At 38.1% G+C, this 15,300-nt stretch overlaps 1 protein-coding gene across 1 annotated transcript in view; it reads left to right on the top strand.

Annotated features, from left to right (window-relative positions):
* Positions 1-3,475: 3,475 nt before the first annotated feature.
* Positions 3,476-15,300, top strand: part of LOC138756980 (uncharacterized) — a 193,138-nt gene continuing 181,313 nt past the window's right edge. The window contains exon 1 of the mRNA XM_069923520.1: positions 3,476-3,517. The gene's annotated coding sequence lies outside the window, so the exon portion shown is untranslated. The remainder of the gene's footprint in view (positions 3,518-15,300) is intronic.

Below are 15,300 nucleotides of genomic sequence, written 5' to 3' on the forward strand. Positions count from 1 at the left end.
CTCCTGCACCACATCTTACACATTGCCAAAGCCAAGAATCTCATACAGCGCATTGGGATCCTGCATATTTGGCCAATTTCTCGACTTGTAAAGCTCAAACTGCCTCCATGTCCAGCTGCTCAGCTCTGCGAATGTAGATTCAATTAGTCATTCTTCTTGTGGTTATTTCCACAGTCACTGGAATTATTCATTAAATTTCTCTGGTTCATCACTGCTTTTCTTCTTTGGGAAGCTCCTTGACTAGGCTTTTGTTTTCTGTCCTATTTTTCACAACATGGCTCAGTATCAAGATTTGGCTGACAAGTGTCATAAATCCGACCTCATTATTTGAGTCTGATTACGCAAAAGAACATTCTTGGTTGAAATGTAATACCAATGTTTATAGTGGAGTTCTATGAGACAAAGAACTTGCACAGATCCACATAAAGTTAGGGAACCACAAGCATAGTTAAAGAGGTAGGTTATGCATATACATACAGACATACACAGACATATCAATGCATGCACGCACACATATATCTCTACATATAGGAAAAGCATAGTGGTAGGCTCTGAGCCTCAGAAGGGAAAGGTGAAGTCAGATAGTGATAGTCATAAGGGACTCGATAGTCAGGGGAACATTTAGGAAATTCTGTGGCTGCAAGAGATTCCAGGATGACGTGTTGCCTCCCAGTTGCTCTGGTCCAGGTTGTCTCTGACTGGGTGTAGAATATTCTTAAAAGAGAGGATGAGTAGCTAGAGGTTGTGGTACATATTGGCACCAATGACATAGGCAGGAGTGGGGTAGAGGTTCTGCAAAGTAAAATTAGGGAGTTAGGAAAGAGGCTGAAGAGCAGGACCTCCATACTGGTAATCTCTGGATTACTCTCAGTGCCACGAGCGAGAGAAGGTCAGAACAGGAAGATAGTGTAGAAAAATGTGTGGCCTGAAGAAATGGTGCAGTTGGGGCCAGGGTTTCAAATTCTGCGATCACTGGAACCTGTTCTTGAAAAGGGGTGACCAGTACAAAGGGGAGTTGTATCTGAACTCAAGGGGAACTGAAATCCTGGCAGGGAGGTATGCAATGCTGTTGGGGGAAAGAAGGGTTTCAACTAGATTTGCAAGGGGTGCGAATCAAAGTGAAGAGCAAATTGGCACAGAAGGCGGGATAAGTAGTAGGGAGTTTCTACAGAAGGGCAGGAAGATAGGGCAAAATTGGAGCCAGTGGGATAAGTTGGAATGCAACAGGGACACAGAGTCAAATGTAACTATAAAGGGCTAAAGGTTATCTACTTAAATGGATACAGCATTAGGAGTAATGTGGATGACCTTGTAGTACAGCGGCATTGGCTCTTATGATGTTGTGGTCATCACCGAGTCATGGCTAAAGGATGGATGTCATTGAGAGCTTAATGTCCAAGGAGATGCATCGTATCAAAAAGATAGGCAGGTAAGCAGAGTAAGTGCCATGGATATCAAAAGAAAGAGATGACAGATAATCTGAAGATATAGAATCATTGTGGATTGTGTTAAGAAGTCGCATGGGCAAAAGACACTGTTGGCAGTTATATACAGGCTTACAAAGAGTAGACAGGATGTGGTCAACAAACTACAACATCAAATAGAAAAGGTGTGGCCAAAGAGACAATTTGTAGGGATTTTAACATGCAAGTAGATTGGGAAAACTAGTTTGGGACTGGATCTCAAGAGAGATTTTGTAGAATTCCTACGAGATTAGTTTTTAGAGCAACTTTTTGATGAGCCCATTAGGGGATCAGCTGAATTGAATTGGATGTTGTGTAATGCACCAGAAGTGATTAGAGAGTTTAGAGAAATATAAGGACGCAGTGATCACAATGTAGTGCAATTTCAATTTGAGATTTAACAAGGAGAAACAAAAGTCAAATGTGTTGGCATTTTAGTGGAGTAAATGGAATTACATAGCATAAATGAGGAACTGGCCAAATTAGATTGGAAGGGGGCTCTTGTAGCAGGGACAGCAAACCAGCAATTGAAGGAGTTTTGGCATAGAATAAATATATACTAAAAAATAGGAAATATTCATTTGGAAAAATGTCATCAGAACTGTGGCTGACAAGGGAAGTCAAAGCCAATGTAAAAACAAAAGAGAGGGCATATAATGAGGCAAACATTAGTGGGAAGGTATAGGATTAGGAAGTTTATAAAACATGCAGAAGGTAATTAAAAAAACTCATAAGAGTGAAAAGTTAAAGTATGAAAGTAGCTTTGCAAATAATATCAATGAAGATACAAAAAACATCTTCAAGTATATAAAGAATAAAAGAGAAAAGAGAGTAGATGTAGGATTATTAGATAATGACACTGAAATGATAATAGGAGACAAGTTGGAAATAAATATTTTGCATCATTCTTTACTGTAGGAGACAGCACTATGACAGATATCAAAAGGTATCAGGAAGGGAAGTGAGTGCAGTTACTGTTTCAAGGGAGAAGGTGAATGGTCCAAAGAGGTAAGTCTCTAATACCTGATGGATTGCACCATTGGATTATGAAAGAAGTTTCAGTTGAAGTAGAGAATACAGAAAATGATCAGCTCATGGCGGAATGGCGGAGTGGACTCAATGGGCCAAATAACCTATATCTTATAGATCAGGATCCAACCAAAAGGCCGCTGATATGGTGCCTTTTTTTAAAAAAAAACTCTCTTTCAACATGAGTAAGTTGATGGAGAAGATTATTGACTTCAGGAGAGGTAGCAAAGTCCACATTCTTGTCCACAGTGATGGATCTGAAGTGGAAAGAGTAGATAGCTTCAAGTTCTTGGGAATAAACACCTTCAATGATCTAACATGAGGCAAGAAAACACACCAATGCCTCTACTTTCTGAGAAGATGAAGGAAGATCAGCATATCTCTCAACAACTTTTACTTTTGCACCATCAAAAACATACTGCCAGATGCATCACATTGTAATTCAGGAGCTGTTCTTCTCAAAATCAGAAGCTGTAGAAAGTAGTAGCACAAAATAAATCAAGTCTCCAATCTGTTTTTGATCCTTTAGAATCATCACTTGTGTTTTCCTTCTTGAGAAAAGGACCCTTCCTTAATATTTTGTCTTAATTCTAGTTTCACACATTTTTTGTACATCTTTGGAGACGCGTGTGTTTGTCTAAATAAGGTTAGAACTATGCACAATGGTTCAGTCTAAACCAATTTTTACACTAAATGGGTATTGCTTTCTATTTTTCTTCAATTTCATCTCTCAAGAAATTAATCTCAGTGGTTGGTTTGCTTTTCATCAATTGCTTTCCCAGACTTTGATCTGTGTATTTGTCCTCTCAATCTACCTGTGGTGATATAACCGCTGGACTGTTGGTGTCTGCCTGTGCCTGTCTGCACTCCTGCACTGCCTACTGCAGGGGGAAACCACCTGGGAGACTGGCTCCACCTACTCCCTGCCAATCATTGGCCCCAGATAAAGTCTCACGCTGCCCCCTGGGCAAGAGTAGAGCAAGTGAAGCCAGAAAGGATACAGAACCTGGTGTGCAAGTTTTAAGGTAAGTAAAACCTGTAGACTTTTTACCTCCTCCATAAATCTTCGTCCGCGAAGCCAAGCCAAAGAAAAAAGAAAAGAAAACCTGTAGGACAGACTTTTGTTGCTTGTGCCTGCTTGTTTGCACTGCAGTGCACCACATTACCTTCTCCTCAATCCCATTTAAACCAAGCATCTCTGAGCCTCTTCATGTTTCCTTCCAAGTGCATAAGCAGGTACTATTTGATTAGTAATTGTTTTGACAATAAAACCATCATGAAACTTCTGTAGTCGTCTTTTGTATTCTCTGCAGTCTTTCTTAGTATTGGAGACTCATTGTTGTCTCCAATTTGTCCAATGAGATTCTTGATTTCCAGTTCATTTCTGTAGTTTGTAAACAACAGTAATCTGAGTTAACTCTTGTGAGAAAATGGCTTCCTATTTTCCCCACTCCAAATAGCTATCTTGAGTCCTGTACCTTATTTTCAGTTTTGTTACTAGTTCGTTGTCTGTTCACAAGCTGTCAACAGATTTAATAAGTGCTTGGAAAGCACAGAAAATGCACTTGGAGTGAGCATTTAAACTACAGAAGTCTGGGAAATGGAAATCACTTCTTTCTCTCTTTTTAAGTCTGGTGGAAAACAATAAACCAAAAAACTTTCCTCCTGTATTGTAAATATGAAATTTTGATTGTTTTTGAATTCTGAATTTAGTATTTTGTACAATACCAGTTTAAAAAATTCAAATCAATAACATCTACTCTGTTCTCTTATTGTATGTAGGAGGCTTTTTTGTTACTTCTTCGTATATTTTAATAATGATGAGAAACAAAATAAGTTTGCTTCACTCTTAACTCTGTGTGTGTGTGTGTGTGTGTGTGTGTGCATGTAAAATATCTATATTATAGTGATGAAGGTATGGCTTGGAATCAGGCAGGATCAATGTTCATGTGCTTTTTTTTAAAATTAAACCACAAAATCTGTTCGTGCAAAAGTGTTTCAATTCAAAATCATTGGAACTGATGGATCAGATTGTGAAAGAGGCCAGCAATTTATTCTCTGACCTCAAACTGAATGACTGAAAAGATGGTGGAAGAAAATTCTGTTGTAACTTTCAAAAAACAATTGGATAAAAATTTAAGGGGAAAATATGCCAGTATTTTAAGGCAAGAACAGAAGAGAGGATCTCATTTGATCAATTTCAAATAGGTGACATATTCTTTATAGGCCAAATAATTCCCTGCTTGTCTCTAAAACACTAATATTTGACAGAGATCCTCTCAGAGAATTTGCATAGGTAAATTAAGGTGAATGTTCTGGAAAATATCTCTGCATTTATAAGCAAATAATATGAAGAGTAAACATCTTATTCTGATTGTAATTTACATTGGAAAATGAAATCTGTGGAGAATTTCATCAGGATAAAATTCAGAATTAATTCATAGAATTAGCATTAATATGACCAACATAATTACCCCCTTAAGACCACAAGCTCTGTTATCCAAATGGTTAAAAACATTAGGTACCTGTTAAAATTAGAATTATGATCTGATGTCTGGAATGGGGATTTAACCCACACTCATCAGAGTGGTGTTGTGGGTAGGGGGAAGAAGGTTGGGAGGAGAGTGCTCCAATTGGAGTTATACAGAACAGAAACAACTTTTTGGCCCAAATCATCCATGCTAACCATCTATGTAAATTGCATGACCCTTATCCCTCCAAACTTTTCCTATTCAGGAACCTGCTGCAATGTCTTTCAAATGTTTCAATTGTTCCTGTTTCGCCATTCCATCCAGCAGCTCCTTCCATATACCCACCAACCCCAGCTTGTAAAAGGGATTCTCTAGGCCCCTTTTTAAATCTTTCCTTTCTCACACTAAATATTTACCTTCTAGTTGTAAATCCCCCTACTCAGGAAAACAGATGATGATGAGTGCACCTCCTCACCCACCCCCCCCCCCCCACACCACATTCCCACCTCAGCCTATCCTGCATCTGCTTATTAATCAATCCCACCAGTTCCCGTAACATTCTGTTGAATCCTTTCTGTACCCTTTCCAGCTTTGATATCTTTACCTAAGCTGGCTCACCAGATCTGCACACAATATTCCAAATGACAGCTCAACAATAACAACAGTGACCTGATGCACCAAAACCTGCACTCAATGCGCTAAGCCAGGGGTCTCCAAACTTTATAGATCATAGCCCCTTCATAGAATCCTTGATTCCCCCACGGACCCCCAAGGCATTGAATCCTTGATGTGATGGTGGCGCAGGATGGGGGGGAAGAGGGGGTAGGCAGCATTGCACACATACCTCCTCACCTCCTTCTCTGCTCTGTCAGTCTTTCTCTCTCTCTAATTATTTCATTACATTACATTTATTTTTCATTCAAATGTTTTAAATCTTCCAGCTTCATAACAATTCTCTATCCTCTCAATACTCATCTGCATTCAAGTCCTCAAAAACTGATTATCCATATAAAATTGAATAAGTCTATTTTGACATAAACAGAATTTTCCTGAAATTAAATCTTTTGCACCTATTTCATAATCAATTTTATTCCACAATTCAATCAAATATTTCAAAATAGGTGTATCTCTACTTCCCACCAACAATTTTAATTTCTACCTGTAAAAAAATCTTGTATATTTCTCCTATTTTAACTAGTTCAATATTAACACAAGCAAGAATTTTATTTACACCAAACAGTACATTAATAAATTTCAATTGAGCTGCCTATAATAGTTTTTAAAATGGGGAAGATGAAAACCTTCCAATTCAAACTTCCAAGTCAATTTTTCAGAAGAAACCTTTGCCATTTTCCCTTTCTTTAAAAACTTTCTAACAGTTGTATTCAAGTCCTTAAATAATTTTTAAAGAATTAAGGTGGGAATTGATTGAAAAGGGTATTGAACACTAGGAAAAATATTCATCTTGATACAATTTATCCTACCTACTAAAGTTATAGGTAGGTTATTCCACTTTTTCAAATTCAACTTAATTTTATTAAGTAATGGCAAATAGTTAAACTTATATATTATTTAAATTATTATTGATCATAATACCTAGATATTTAATTCTAGCATTTGGCCACCTGAATTGAGTGGCCTTTCTCCACTGAATATAATCCCTCTTACCTAAGGACAACATTTCACTTTTATCCCTATTAATCTTATAGCCAGATACTTCACCATATTCTTCCAATCTTGTATGTATTTGATGCAACAACTTCATAGGGTTTGTCAAATAAAAAAACATCATCTGCAAACAAATTTATTTTATATTCTTCTTGATTAACCTTTATATCCTTAATCTTAAAGTCTGGTCTTATTAATTCTGCTAAAGGCTCTTTTGCCAAAGCCAAACTTTTCTAATACTTTACACAAATAAATCCCATTCTAACCTATCAAAAGCCTTTGTCTTGGGTAAACTTGTACCTCTCACTTTGTTCATTTTAGATTGGTCACAGTGTTTGAGCTACCAAAAGAAAATAGACACACACACCGAGAGCAATTCAGATTATACAAATGTTTATTACAAATTCAAAAGCTGATTTCAAACTACAATATGCAAGCCCTTCCAAACTATACTTATCGATGCTTGGGCTGGTCCCAACTGCCGAAACGAGGCAATGACTGCACACTTGTAGTAGGTTGTCAGGGTGCCAGTAGCAGCTTCTCCACCTCCCCCGACCGGGACGTTGGCTGGACTCTAGAAGTTCTTCTTCTTGTTGAGAGATGTTGCCACCTCTCGGAGAGTCTCCAACTTCAGCAGCGGGACCATGGCTTATATTACCCAAAAACTGCTTACCCAAGCACCTATTCCCAGCACAGCAAGAAAGATAAGCGAGCAAGCTAGCATGCTAGGCTTCTATCGAATAGCATAATTTTCAGCTTATCACTTTGAATACAATGGTTTATTTTGCATCAAAGCTAGGTCTCTGACAGTCTGTGACCAAAACAAGCAGGAAGATTAAATGTTCTTGGTACACAGATGTCCTTTCGTCAGATAACAGCATCTCTGGCCCCTTGGTGCAATTTAGCTTATGTCTGCTGATTCTAAAACACAAGCAGGTTCTCAGCCTTGCAGAAGCAAAAGGCTGCAAAAGTTTAAAAAAAACAGTTAGAATCTTCCATTACAGCCTTCTTTACACCTAAAGCCACTGCCACAGTTAAGTCATCCCTTTTCTAAGCTGAATAAATTAATCAATCTAGCAACATTATCAGCTGGTTGACACTTTTTAACAAACCCTGTTTGATCCATATGGATTAAATTTGGTAAATATTTAGCTAGTCTATTCACTAAAAGTTTAGCAATAATTTTATAATCTGCATTCAATAATGATATTGGTCTATATGATTCTGGCTTTAACAGACCACTATCTTTCTTTGATATAGCTAATAATTGCATTTGAAAAAAGATTCTGGTAAAGAATGGGATTCTTCCACTTGCTTTAACACCTCTACAAAAGGGGCTATTAAAAGGCCCTTAATTATTTTTTAAAATTCAGGTGGAAAACCATCTTTCCCTGGTGACTTACCACTCTGCAATGAACTCAATATCTTACTGACTTCTCCTGCCATGAAGGGAATATCTAAATCTCTTTGATCCCAATAATTCAAATTAGGTACATTTATGTGAGATAAAAAATATCATTTTTAATCTCCTCGCAACTAGACTGAGATCTATATAGATTGAAATAAAAATCATTAAATTAATCATAATTTTTTATGTTTATAGGTAATCTTCTTTAAATTCTTTTTAATATCATTAATTGTTCTAGAAGCTTGTTCCATTTTTAATTGCCAAGCAAGAATTTTATGAGCCCTTTCTCCTAATTCATAATACCTTTGTTTAGTTCTCACAATTAATTTTTCTGTTCTATAGGTCTGAATCATATTATAATGAAACTTCAAAAAGAAAATAATAATAGTAATAACTAAAATTCTATTTGAAATAATTTATGTAAATAACAAACAAGAATAAACTCAGCAAACCACGTCACAAGCCTTCAGTCTGAAACACTTTCCTCTGTTATTACCCTTAATCTCCTACTGCCATGCCAATTTTGTGTCCGATAGATTCACTCATCCTGCATCCACTCTTCTGGACCAGCCTACAGTGCGGAATACTGTCAAATGGCTTTTCAAAGCCCACATAAACTACCATGCCCTCATTAATCTTCTTATTCACCTTTTTAAGAAACTAAATCAAGTTTATGAGGCATGATTTGCCACTGACAAAGCCTGGCTGACTATATGAAATCAGTTGTAAAACAGGTATAACTGCAGAAACCATGGTTGAAATAAAAATACAAAGATGGAGAAACTTAGCAGGTCAAAGCGTGTCCTTAACATAGCAAAGATAAAAACACATAACCGAAATTTCAGGCATGGGAGCTTTTTGATTTTATGGGGCCCTTTTCTCATCCTGGTTATGCTTTTGCTTCTAGTATACTTATCGTCTCTTTGGATTTTCCTTTACCTTAGCTGCCAGAGCTATCTTGATCCACCCTTTGCCATCTTTGCTGGCCTTGCATGCAATCCTTAAAATACCTTGGTACAAACTCAGGGGTTGCGGCCAACTGCCTTCAACATTGAGTTTTGTTAATGTTAATGAAAACATCAAAAATAATTTCTTGAAAATACATTCCAAAAACTAAATAGGATGAGTGTAGCTAGTACTGGGCTAGGTCTGACATGTTCAACTCTCACTATCATTAGTGTCTGCCATCCAAAGTTCTCATTGATATAAAATTTATTCAGTAGCAATCTCCCTCACCAAAGATATAGTAATCTGAACATTACTGAGGGAGATCATTCTTAAGAGACTTGAATAAGAGCCAAGATCTAAGCACTATTTGTGACTATGTTGCAAAGATGAATGGTGAGAGCTAAAGTGAGATTGCCTTGAAAAGAGAACAGATAGACATTTCTGCAACTCCAAATCTGACTCCAAGCTGGTATAATGCCTCCTCGATATGAGGTCAATGCTATCATGGAATGGCTGCAGGACATTCTGAAAGGAGAATGTGATGTCAATATACTTTATATATATATATTTTTTTTTTTTTTAAATTTTTTTTTTTTAAAACAGTGCTTTAAATGTTTAATTGTTTTTCTATTTGTGAGGTCAGAACTTATGGGTTGATCTGTTGTGAAAGTATTTCCAGAAGATTTTTAATTGAGATGATTTAAAGGGCTTTGTTGTGTGGGACTTCCTTGAGTGAGGACATGCTTGATGGGGCTTCCTTGAGTGAGGTCATGCTTGAAGATTGTTCCTCGCGTTAGGTCATGTTTGAAGGGGCAATTCAAGTGAAGAGTGAGTTTCACATTTGGCCGACAACCCTGAGAATTTTTTTTTATTATTATATCTTGCCAAGGTTTTAGGGGAAGACTCCAGAGGTGTCCTGCCAGCAAGTATCAATCACATCGCTACCCAATCCCTAACCCCCACTGTACACAATACTACTGATGTATCATCTATGACTTGTTAATAAAGGTTTCATATCTGAGCTGGGAGGTTTCAGGGTGGTCTAATTCCAGAAATAATGTGTCTGTATCTCAATTAATACAAACTGATATGACAAATATTAAACTGTAAGGTAAATATCATGATATAAGGGGATTAAAGGAGGTATAGGGATGAATAGATCTGGGTGAAATGAAAGGTGATCATTAAAAGGCTGAGAAATTGCTGATACAGAGCTAAGGATGCAAAATGGTGCCCTCAGAGTGAACACGTTCATGGTACTTGAGAAACTAGTCGAGAGTGATGATGTTAAATTAAGGTGAGAAGAATGAAACAAGGTGAGATGAAATGGCCAGAGTATTGGGGGAAAAGACCACACTGTGATTTACCGTCCATGTTGTCGATGGGGTGTGCAAAAAAAAAGACACTCATGATTGTGCAGAGCAAATCCAGCTTCCTTGAGGAAGGTCATGCTTGAAGGGGAAATTCATGTTCAGAGTGGGTCTAACAGACAGCTGACCATTGCTGGCTGACAGCTCTATGAAATGTTTGGCTTGATATCTCTTGATGAGATTGTAGCAGAATAGTGTTGGGGCGGGTTGCATGAAGGGAAAAGGTGTCAATATGGCCTCACCTTGGTTTCTGCCAATACCATAGTATTAATATCATTTTACACAATTGGAAATGACTATGGGCCCTCCATACAAGAGAATAGGCATGATGGAGGTGAGTGCTACCTGGCTATTTTGCCCCAGAACAAATAAATAAGCATACAAATGAAATAATTACTATTTCAAATAAGAAGAAAAGCATGGATACATGCTAAATGTATCAGCTAAATGGAAATTCTTATTTCAAATTGAAGATTTTCTTTAGCCATGATTAGGTCTTGACTGCATCTTTAAATATTGGTAAAACTATAAAATAAATATCTAAGAGTCATAGCAGATGATGCTAGGAACTCCAAGTTTACCAGTATCTGCAGGGCAGCTAAAATGCTTGAGTTAATGTTACATGTCTAGACTTCTTAATCACAGTCTAGAACATTAATCTAACCCTTTCCACTGTTTATGTTGCTTTGAATGCTCTTGGTTTGTAACTGCTTCCATTTATATTTTCACTTTAGATTTTCAGCACACAGTACGTTCAGTTTTGTTAAATTATTCAGCATTTCATCATAACAACACAGGTACAGCAAATCTCAGTCAGAGATCCATTGTTCTCTCAGAAAGTTTACAGTTTGGTCATTGGCATCAGAATGGATTGCTAGATTAGTCAATTAATTATTTCCTCACTGAATCTGCTATCACTGGGTTTAGTTGAGAAGAATAACACCGGACAACAATTTTTTTTCTAAAAATTTACTTCCTGGAAAAAAAGGACCTAAACTTTTTGCGGCTGATTTTCATTTGTACTCAGCATCTGATGTCTCTTGCCACAGTGTCCAACAATAGTGAGCCAGCATTGATGGATTCCGGTTGCCCTGATACTGCTTTTCCATGGACACATTGTCCTGGTGAAACCGCTCACCATGTTCGTCATTGACTGCACCAGGATCAGCAGGGAAGACGTCCAAGTGCGAATGTAGAACATGAATTTTCAATGACATGCTGCACTTTGTGGTTTTGTATGCTTGAAATAGACTTAAAATATGACAATAGGTTATATCTTTAAAAAATGGTATATGATAGGAACATTCTCAGGTGATTTTTGTCGTCAGCAACCCAAAATCCATAAATTACTCACAAAAGGGCTCAGGAAGCAAAATCTTTGTCCAGTATGAGGAATTGAAGGTGAAGTTTGATAACCTCTCACTCAATGACACTATAACCAAGCTGCTGCTTGCAAACTTTAGAAAATAAAAAGCAGAGGTGTTAAATCCAGTAATAATTAGAGGTGTGAGTGAGCAAATTAAAATTCTTGGGAGTCAGTATCTCAGAGGACCTTTCCTGAATCCATCATGAATGTCACCGTGAAAAAAGCATGTCGGCACCTATACTTTGAGTTCGCGAAGGTTCAGTATGTCAACAGAAACTTTGGTTAACTTATACAGATGTGTCGTGGAAAGTGAGCTGACCAGCTGTATCATAGCCGGCCATGGGGGCACCAATACCGACCTCTGAGCGGGAAGCCATGCCTAGTACATCACAGGCAAAACTCTCCCCAACGTCGACAACATCTACATGGAGCATTTTGCCATTAGAGATCAGAAGTGATCAAGAATCCACATCACCCAGGTCATGCTCTGTTCTTGCTGCTAATGTTAGGAAAGAGGTGTAGGTGCCATGGGACTCATACCACCAGGTTCAGGAACAGTTGAAACCCCTCCACCTCAGACTCGTCAACACAGACTCAATGAGATACTCATGTTAGGACTCTTATTTTGCTTATTATTTGTCACTGAATATTTATTTTTTATGTATTTGCAGAGTTTGTTTACACTTCTCTCTTTTGTGGACATATTTCTCTTCTTGACTACAGTTCACAGTTACAAATAAGTCGAAATTAAGACCATAAGACTATAGGACATAGCAGCAGAAATAGGTTATTCAGCCCATCAAGTCTTCTTATTTTCTTTGGCTTGGCTTCACGGATGAAGATTAATGGAGGGGTAATGTCCATGTCAGCTGCAGGCTCGTTTGTGGCTGACAAGTCCGATGCGGGACAGGCAGGCACGGTTGCAGCGGTTGCAAGGGAAAATTGGTGGGTTGGGGTTGGGTGTTGGGTTTTTCCTCCTTTGTCTTTTGTCAGTGAGGTGGGCTCTGCGGTCTTCTTCAAAGGAGGTTGCTGCCCGCCGAACTGTGAGGCGCCAAGATGCACAGTTTGAGGCGATATCAGCCCACTGGCGGTGGTCAATGTGGCAGGCACCAAGAGATTTCTTTAGGCAGTCCTTGTACCTCTTCTTTGGTGCACCTCTGTCACGGTAGCCAGTTGAGAGCTCGCCATATAACATGATCTTGGGAAGTCTACTCTCCCATTTAATCATGAGTTGATACATTTTCCAACTCAGCCCCACCGCCTGGCCTTCTCGTCATAACATTTGATGCCCTGGCAAATCAAGAACCTAACAATATCTGCCTTAAATACACCTAACAAATTCCACAGATTTACCACCCATTGGCTAAATAAATTCTTCCATATCCCTGTTCTCAGCAGAAACCCTTCAATTCTGCCTGGCCCGCAGGAGAAAGAATCTCAGGGTTATATGTAGTCATGTATGGACTCCGATGATACATTTGAACTTTGAATACAGAAAAAGGAATACATGGAAATTAATAAATAGATATAAATAAGGTAGGAAGAAATAAAACTTCTACGGGACTGTTGATCCAAATGGCCTGCTTCTATGCTATCCATTTTATGTATAGTGATGTGCCATTCTTGTTTAAGTCTCTGGGCTGCTGTCAGCCTCATTTATTTGTCCAGAATGTGGCCAGTAATATATGTGGACTCACAGATCAGCTGAACATACATAAAATACAATGTATCCTCTTCCTGGTAACACTCTCCTTTAAGAAATCCATGTGGAATCCTTATGTTATTATTTTCTTTCTGTAATTCATTGAAGTGCAGATATGTTACCCATTACTTGTACAAATTTGCTGAGTATAGAAATACAAGTTTGAAATGACCATACCAATCACCAAACATGAGGGAATATTCAGGTTGGACTGGAAGTACATGGATTGCTTTACAAGTATTTCATATACAAGGCCCAGCTCTCACCACATCACAGGTAGCTGTTTGGACACTTCTGCCTCTACACCAGGGACCTGACGAAATGCTGGGTAAGCAATCCAGCGAAGTGCATCTAAAACTGCAAAAGTTAGAAATCGGTAATAAAGGCAGAAAATTGTCATTAATATTAGTGACGTGAGAAAGCAAGTTAATGTTTCAGGTCGATGTTCTTTCCCCAGAAAGCTTCCTGACCTTCTGAATATACCAATCATTATCTTTTATATGTGATTTCAGTTGACCACCTTTGTGTCAGGGATGTCAAAATCCTCTGTGCCCTTTTAGACGGATGTAAAAGATCCCATGATCCTATTTGCACTGCAGAATATTTGCCTTCCTCTCGCAAAAGAACAAACAAAATCCACATATTTTTGCTTGTGAATTGGCAGCTGCTCTTTGCACCCTACAGTACTGTCTGCAGTTCAGGAGTACTTCATTAGCTATAGAGCACTTTATGGGTGCTGCTATAGAAATAATGCTACTTCATTATTAGTATGAATTTTCAGTGCCAAGCTTATGCTCATTAATTTGCAGGGGTTCAGTGAATTGTCAGTAAGAACAGGAACAGTGCATTTAAACTCACTCAACAATTCATACACTGCAGCCCAATAGCGCAGAACTTGTTTATTCATAAGATGCTGACATCAACAACACGACCAACTTCAAACACCAATGTTTTAGGATTTGGAGCAGTCATTTAAAACTGAGGCATGTAGGAACTTCTCACAAGAAGAGTTTGGTCAAGATCTAGAAATCTAAATTAGTCTTTTTATTGGCTATGTTCTCCTGATGACTCTACTCAAAATTTAAGCAGCCCTCTCCACGCTTTCTGTGAAACAGTCAAGCTTGGTTGGTTCTGTGCTTCTCTCTGACCAACTCCATAAAAAGACATTTTTAAAAATTATGATTTCAGTCTGCGCCTCCCCTTAAATGTGCTGTGGCCCTAGTTGGAAGATGGGGGTGGGGGAGGGTTATGACTGTTCTAAATCATGAAAGGTATTAAAACACTGGTCCTCAACCTTTTTCTTTCCACTCACATACCACTTTAAGTAATCCCTGTGCCATCAATGCTCTGTGATTAGTAAGAGATTGCTTAAGATATGTGTGTGGAAAGGGAAGGTTGAGTATCCCTGTTCTAGACCCAATTATTACTGAAATATTTTGCTTGAGAAAAATGGTCATTGGCCCATTTCCTTTGGACTTATGAAACCGTGCACATAACAAGTCAATTAGGTACGATTAAAAAAGTGGTTTTCAACCTTTTTCTTTCCACTCACGTTCCTCCTTAAGCAATCCCTTACTAATCACAGAGCATGGGGAATACTTAAAGTGGTATGTGAGTGGAAAGAAAAAGGTTGAGAACCACATTGTATTAAAAGAAAGATTAAACACATTTTTGAAAGATCAGGTAATTAAGGGAGAAGGGGAACTGGTCTGGAAGAGGAAATAAAATCTAAGGCAGATAATCCATGGTTCATATCAAATGGTGGGTCTGAATGGTGAACCTCCATTGCTATTGTCTTATGTTCCTATCTTCAAATAGGTGTGAACAGAATGGTTTGTTTGGACGCATCCAACCATATTATTATTGTACCTGTTC

This window comes from Narcine bancroftii, chromosome 1 (genome assembly GCF_036971445.1).
Source record: "Narcine bancroftii isolate sNarBan1 chromosome 1, sNarBan1.hap1, whole genome shotgun sequence".
Lineage (NCBI taxonomy): Eukaryota > Metazoa > Chordata > Chondrichthyes > Torpediniformes > Narcinidae > Narcine > Narcine bancroftii.